The sequence below is a fragment of the Lipotes vexillifer genome, unplaced genomic scaffold (assembly GCF_000442215.2).
Source record: "Lipotes vexillifer unplaced genomic scaffold, Lipotes_vexillifer_v1.1 scaffold274, whole genome shotgun sequence".
Taxonomy (NCBI): Eukaryota; Metazoa; Chordata; class Mammalia; order Artiodactyla; family Lipotidae; genus Lipotes; species Lipotes vexillifer.
Window position 1 is genome coordinate 979,005 of NW_006777033.1, and position 7,000 is coordinate 986,004.

Consider the following 7,000-nt stretch of genomic DNA (forward strand, 5'->3'; position numbering starts at 1 on the left):
TGCAGGGGACATGGCTTCGTGCCCCGGTCCGGGAAGATCCCACATGCCGCGGAGCGGCTGGGCCCGTGAGCCATGGCCGCTGAGCCTGCGCGTCCAGAGCCTGTGCTACGCAACGGGAGAGGCCACAACAGTGAGAGGCCCGCGCACCGCAAAAAAAAAAAAGAGAGAGAATGGCAATCATGTTTCCAGCTTGAGAAATCCTAGATGGTAGGGCCTATGATCAAGATCAGAATGTAGGAGGTGGAAGAGATCTATTTTGGTCATGTTGTATTTAAGGTTCCCACATAACAGCCAGGTAGAGACCTCTGTTACGCAATTAGTAATAAGAGTATGGCGTTTGGGAAACAACAAAAATAATGGATTTGACCATTGTCAATTCAGAAATGGTAGTCAGAGAAACTTTAAAGTGAGAATACGTAGAGCATGCTTTCTCAAGCTTGGTGCTATTAACATTTGGGGATGGAGAACTCTTCATGATGGGGCGGGGGTTCCTGTACATTCTAGGAGATGTTTAGCAGCATCCCTGGCCTCTACCCACTTGATGCCAATGGCGCTTTCCTCCTTAGCTGAGACAACCAAGAATGTCTCCAGATATTACCATAGGCCCTCTGGGGGGCGGAGGCGGTGAGGATTGTCCCCTGGTAAGAATCAAGGGTATACAATAATGATGGTAGAGAGTGAAATTTGGGTAAATTATACAAACACTGAGCCTCAGTTTCTAAATACATTAATTGCAAATAATTATAGCAATTGCACAGATATTGTTGTGAAGCATTCTGAAACGGTCAAGTACTGAGCAAATGGTATTTATCATGATTAGACAAAATTTAAAAACCTATATGTGACACAGGTAAAATGGTGGGATTTTTGAGCTCCCTTCTCATTATGGGAGTGCTTTTGGTCATCACAAAAGATTTATCCGTCTTCACGAGTGTCAGCAGCCACTCCTCACATCACAGGCAAACACTCGATTTCACATGGCAAAGCAGAGGGCCAAAACTCTGACACTGTTTTTACACAAGGAGACACTGGCTGTTCGTCTGGATAAGGTATTTCAAGTCACACTGTATTCTCACTTTTATTCTTCTGCTCTTCCTCTGTCCTCCCCCCATGGAGAAAACTGATGCTAATGTCAAATAACATATTCGTGGCTCTTCATGAATCTTGGTTGTCACAATTGCTGAACATGAGATCTGTGGTATCATATATTCTGGTGTTACTTGGAAAAATTTTTTAAAAAGCAAGCAAAAACAAAGTCAGACCCTGGGTCCTGGTTTTCAACAGCAGTAAATAATTCCCTGTATTCTCTTTTGCACTAGGCCCTCTTACCACATATACTCGAGCTATATCTCAAAGGGTGTGGCTGAGCACCAAATGGCTCCTGTAAATCAAGTGAACTTGCTGTAGAAAATGACAAAATCTCTGTTTAGAAACTCTTCCCCACAGCCTTTTGCTTTGGGGAGTAATCCATTAGTGAAACTGAAACATTGCTCGGCTTATTTTATGTCTGTTTCTCCTCTTGGATATATCTGAAAGTTGTTGGGTATTTTTGGGGTTTTTATTTTTTGTTTCCTCTTGATTTTTTCTCCCCCACTCCCCCTCCCCAACCAAACAATCTTGAGAAGCAAAGATTTACTGCCTGGAACCAAGAGTCACGGCTCTGCTCACTCAGCCAACAAAATCTGGTCTCCAGCTAGGGGTAAAAGCAACTGGCTGTAAGTGCCTCAACCTGCTGATCCTGCAAAGGCTCCCACCTCCCACACACCAGCCTTCCAGTGGAAAATTCCTGGGCACAGAGGGTCAGTCGAGGGACAAGGAATAGGCCTGCCATGCTCCCCTGGGCACAAGGACCTTGGCATCTGGCCAACCACTGTCATTAAAAGTGGGGGCTTTTATGTTAGCTTTTCTTAAGTTCATGATTCGGGCAGCTCTTCATTATGATGTGATTATTTTTTTTTTCTCCAAGGCCAGGCCTCCACCCTCACATCTTTGGTGGAATGTGTTAATAATTTGCTCTAGGGAGATGAAAGCCTCTTTGATACAAGTAGAATAAACACGTGGAACACTGCTCAAAGGTCTAATTTCCACAGTAGGAGCCCAGTTTAGGGACTGAGAGTTGAATGGAGAGAACAATCTCATTTCTGAGTCACTTTTCTCCTGCAGTGTCCCTCCTTTGCTTTGCAGCTCTTCCCTGACTTGTCCAGCTGAGGACAATGCCAACATCTACTCTAGGACTCTCCAGACACTTGACAACCAACAAAGCCATTACTAGTTGTTGTAAATCCCTAAACAGGTCCTGAAACAGACGGTAAAGGCAATTTTCTTCTGGATGGAGTTACTTTGTATGGGCTGAGGATCCTTCCATTTGCTAAATTAAGACTTGCTTCATGAAAACATAACATATTAGAGTGGGGAGGACATCCCTGAGTCTAACTTTTTCATTTTATAGATGAAGACATGGATGTTCAGAGGGGTTATGTAACTTGTCTGAACTCACACAGATCTTCCAAATCCTAGCACAGCTTGTCCTTAAGACATGTGCTGTTATATTCTCATGGTCCCCCAGGACTGGTGGAAGTGAAAAAAAAAAACAACAAAATATCCCACTTTTCAGAGTTTCTCTAACCCCCTTTTTCTGACCTACCCGCATTTTGGGTGTCCCTCCCACCAAACTCTGAGCACCGCCGTGGGAGCCCTGGGGCTCTGTAGAATCCTGCTCGGTGGCTTGGTCTCGGTGGTCTGGCAACTTGGGGGCATCTCACCCACAGTTCTCCAAAGCCTCCATCCCACACCCTCAAGACTGCTTTCTGAAGCCAAATGAATGCACCAAAGGGCATCCCAGTAGACAGTGACTTACTGCGCTACTCCTCTCAGACCCCTAGCAGTTCATAGGAATTCCTCTCCATTCATAGAAATTCATTTGAACATCCTGAAGCCAGCCTAGAGAGATTTGGGCATGGCTGTAGATTATATTTCTTAGCTCCCTTTGCACTTCAGGCTCTTTCAAGTTTCATTTTGGTATTGATTCATTGGTGACTTTGGGTACTTCAGAAGAGTTGGTTTGGGGGCTACTCATGGTCTGGTAGAGAGTCCCAGTCAGAGTGTCCACAGGCTAAGGTCTGGGTAATGCTATCAGCTAGGCTTGACCTTATGGAGCTGCTTAGCCTCTTGTGCTCTGCCTTCCCAAACAATAAGATGGAGATAAAACCTGCTCTAATCAATTTCTCAGGAGTGATGTGAACATAAGTAAACAATAGATATTAAAGTAGTTCTTTAAGTAAATGGATGGAAAAGAATCCAATATATTTATGGTATATTTTTCATCTAATAATTTTATGAATTTGTAAATAATGGATAAATAATCCTACTTACAGTGGATCATTCATTAATGATGGACTCTTATTTTAAACTTCCTTTCATGCAACATGAATTCATGTGCTTTTTCTACATTATTATGATGAATTTTCTAGGTAAATGTTTGTAAGATTCTTTTTCTGTTGTTGTTGTTTTACTTTGAGGCACCCAAATATCCACTTTCAGCCATGTGATCCAAAGGTCATTCCATCATTTCTTTTCCAAAACTTGAAACATGACAGTAATCTTCTTTTCATCCAAATTTTGTAGCTTTGATCTTTATTATCTTAACATTCAAAATATATAGATTTTTTTTTAGCATCAGAGTCATGAAACGTGTTTTGGCGCAGACACCTCAAGAGAGTAAGTTCATTTCTTCAGTTCCTCTGTCAGATTCCTCCTTTGTAGCAATTTGTCTGAGTCTTCTGAGGCCACATTCCTCAGAGACACGTCCTCCTCCCCTCCTATCTTATCCCCCTCCCTCCACTCCATACACACAGTCCTTTCTAGAATACACAGTTCAAGGATTATTTAAGAAAAATGCCACTGAACGGCCAATAGTTTAATTCCTTGAGGCTTCATTTCCTCTCAAAGACAGCATTTAATTTGTGTTTCTAAATTGATATTCTTTCCAAAGTTGAAATGTCCCTGAGAAAAATTGGCAGTGCTTTTAATCCACTGGGAATTAGTGGCATCTTGCCCCTTAATACTTGGCAGTCATGACAGTTTGAAACTTCCCCCTGAAACTCCTTTCCAAAATCAGCTCCTTGGCCATTTATGTTCAACAGAATGTTAACATAATTGAATTCTGCCCCCAAATCACATCCCCGCTGCATGTCCTTTGAGAGTAAGCTTCCTTCCTCAATGACCCATGATATGCTGCTCTTCTGGGAAGTCATCATCAGAACCTTGGAAAGCTAGCTGCTGGAGTGCCAAATGGGGCAGGAAGAACAGAAATAAATCACCAAAAGCACGTGACAAAGAGGGATGGGTAGCTTTCCTTAGACCAACTGCAGAGTTTCCTTTCAAGCACTGCGTAAAACAGGTATCATTTTTGTATGTGCCACCTCTACCAATAGCTGTCTCCTCCAAACTGCTAAGCAAAGGGTGCCTAGATTCTAAATCCAGCTTGGTGAACATCAAGCTACAAATTAGCTTGTGATTAATTAGTGATCTTGCACATAAACAGAGCAATCACACTGACCTCCAAGGAGGCTGTGTGAATTCATTCTTGCTTTGTAGCTTGCTTAAAAGGGACAAAGCATTCTGTAAAATGTTAACAAGGTTCAGCATTGGGGATTTACAACTGTTTACCCAGAACTGTGGCTCCCACTGCTAATATGTCTTGTCACTTGCCCAAGTCATGCCCTTGTCTCATCCTCCCCAACCTGAAACAATATGGGAATGTCAGTATGATGAACCTAATAATGGTTCCTTTGTGTTTATATCTTTGCTTTTTTCACTTAAAGATTCTTAAATGTACAAACTCACAAAGCCAGGAGCCCATGCACCTCTGGAACAGGGAACACAGCGTTATCAACTCATACGAGACTGTTGGCAGAATGTACTTTCCACATGTGGCATTGCAAGAGTTAAGTGATTAGCCTGAGACTAGAAAGGGAGTAAATTGTGCCAGAATTCAACCTGTTTCACAATAGTCTTTGTCTATGGAGTTATCTCCAGAAGTTATCCCCTGTAAAGCACTAGATATTCATTGCTTTGATACTCACTATTAATTGATAACTAGACGGGACTTTCCACGATGAGGAAATGGCAAAACACTAAGCATTTCTTTGAGCTGTACTTTCTTCTGAATCAAATCATCTCTAGGGTCATCCCTTTGAGACAGATCAAGTGCCTTCATCCATTCACTATGCATTTATTAAATGTCTTCTTTGTATAGGAGCTTACACGTGGGAAAACAAAAGTACCTTCATGTAAGAAACTGCCCGTGTCACTAAAATGAGAAAAGATCCATACGTGGAATAATAAAGCCAAGCAGTATACTATTTAGTGCCAAAACAAGTCACTCACTTTGTGGGTGTTGCAGGGTTCCCAAGAAAGGGAAATGAATGGTAGCCAAAGAGGTGTAGGAAGATTCACAAAGAGTGGACTAAGATCTGGGATTCAGAGAATGATGGAGACTTGCACAGTGAGCTGGAGGGCAGGGAGTTGTTCTAGCCAGGAAGTGCCACCGAACATACTATGTCTTCACAACAGGCTAACAAAATTTACATAACCTAGGTTGAGAAAGAAAAAAGAAACACATAAAGCCGAGATCAAAAACAAATGCATTTTTCTCTTTTTAAGAATGTTTTGTTTTAAATTTTTTAATTCTATTTATTTTTATTGAAGTATAGTTGATTTACAGTGTCGCGTTGTAATAAGGAAAGATCAAAGCTGCCACTGTTTGACTGCAAGCACTGGGGTTCACAGAAGCCAGCAGGCATTTTCCTGAATGTATTTCGGCACATTCCTCCTCTATCCCTTGTGAGAGATTTGGCCAGACCAGATGAAGGGAGTTGGTGACATTTGCTGTCTCTTTGCTGGATTGAACATACTTGCATTTGAATATCAATTTTGAAATGTGTAAAATATTCCCAGAGGGAAACTTTATTAAAGTACTGGAAACCTTTGCTAATGAGAAAGTAGTGCCTAATGGCCCTTTTGTTTATCAGAAACTTTACATCTAGAGATGGATAAAAATAAGATGGAGGTATAGAGGTGTGTTTCAGGATATTAGGTAAAATTAATTCAATACTTTGCCAACTAAAATGTGGATGAAAATGCCAGAAAATATTAAAATATGCCTCCTCGGATTTTGAAGCAAAGGGAAGAGAGGAGAGATGCTGAATTGCAATAGGACCACCACCAGAGAGGACCAGACTTGTGCTTAGTAGACGTAGGAGGCCAGAGAGGAGCCTCTAGCAGATGTCCTGGGCAAGGGAAAAGCACATGTTCCCTGGAACAAAGCCTCCAACAGCCTCAGTCACCGTTCTGGAAGTGTCAGGGGCTGTGAAGGGAAGCCTCGACTTATACAGGAACAGGCCAAATGATGAGCTCTCGGGCAGGACTACAGAACTCCCCCTTAGGCTCTCGTGTCCCCAGGATCTCCCAGGTATTCGTGGATGCCAAAAATTCCTTTTACAATACAATCATTTGTTTAAAAAGCACAAAATACAAGTACGGAAATGTGTGTGGTCTTGCAGTGTGAATAAGTCCCAGGCAAAGTATAAGCAATCCCCACACCATGTCTGGCGTCAGAGCCTGTCCTATGAAGACGAAGGGGTTGGTGAGGACATGAGGGTACCTGAGTATCCGAAGTGGAAGAAGGGAGCCCAAGGAGGAAAGACAAAGGCTGAGGAAGGCAAGTCCTTGTCAAAAACTTTGCAGCTCTTCCTGGGGGCAGACAGGGGTCACGTTTGCCCTCGAACCCAGGCACGGACAGAAGCGTGCCATCTCACCAGGCATAGGCAAGCAGTTCAGTTCAGGCCTGTGGTGTGTTAGATCTGGCTTTGCTCTTGAGTAGAGCTAACTTTTTAAAGGGAACTTCTCATTCCTGAGGGATTTTCTCATCTAGGCATCACCATGAGTGACCGGGCATGATGCTTATGTATGAATGACGTCTAAGCGGTGGCATTGGAAC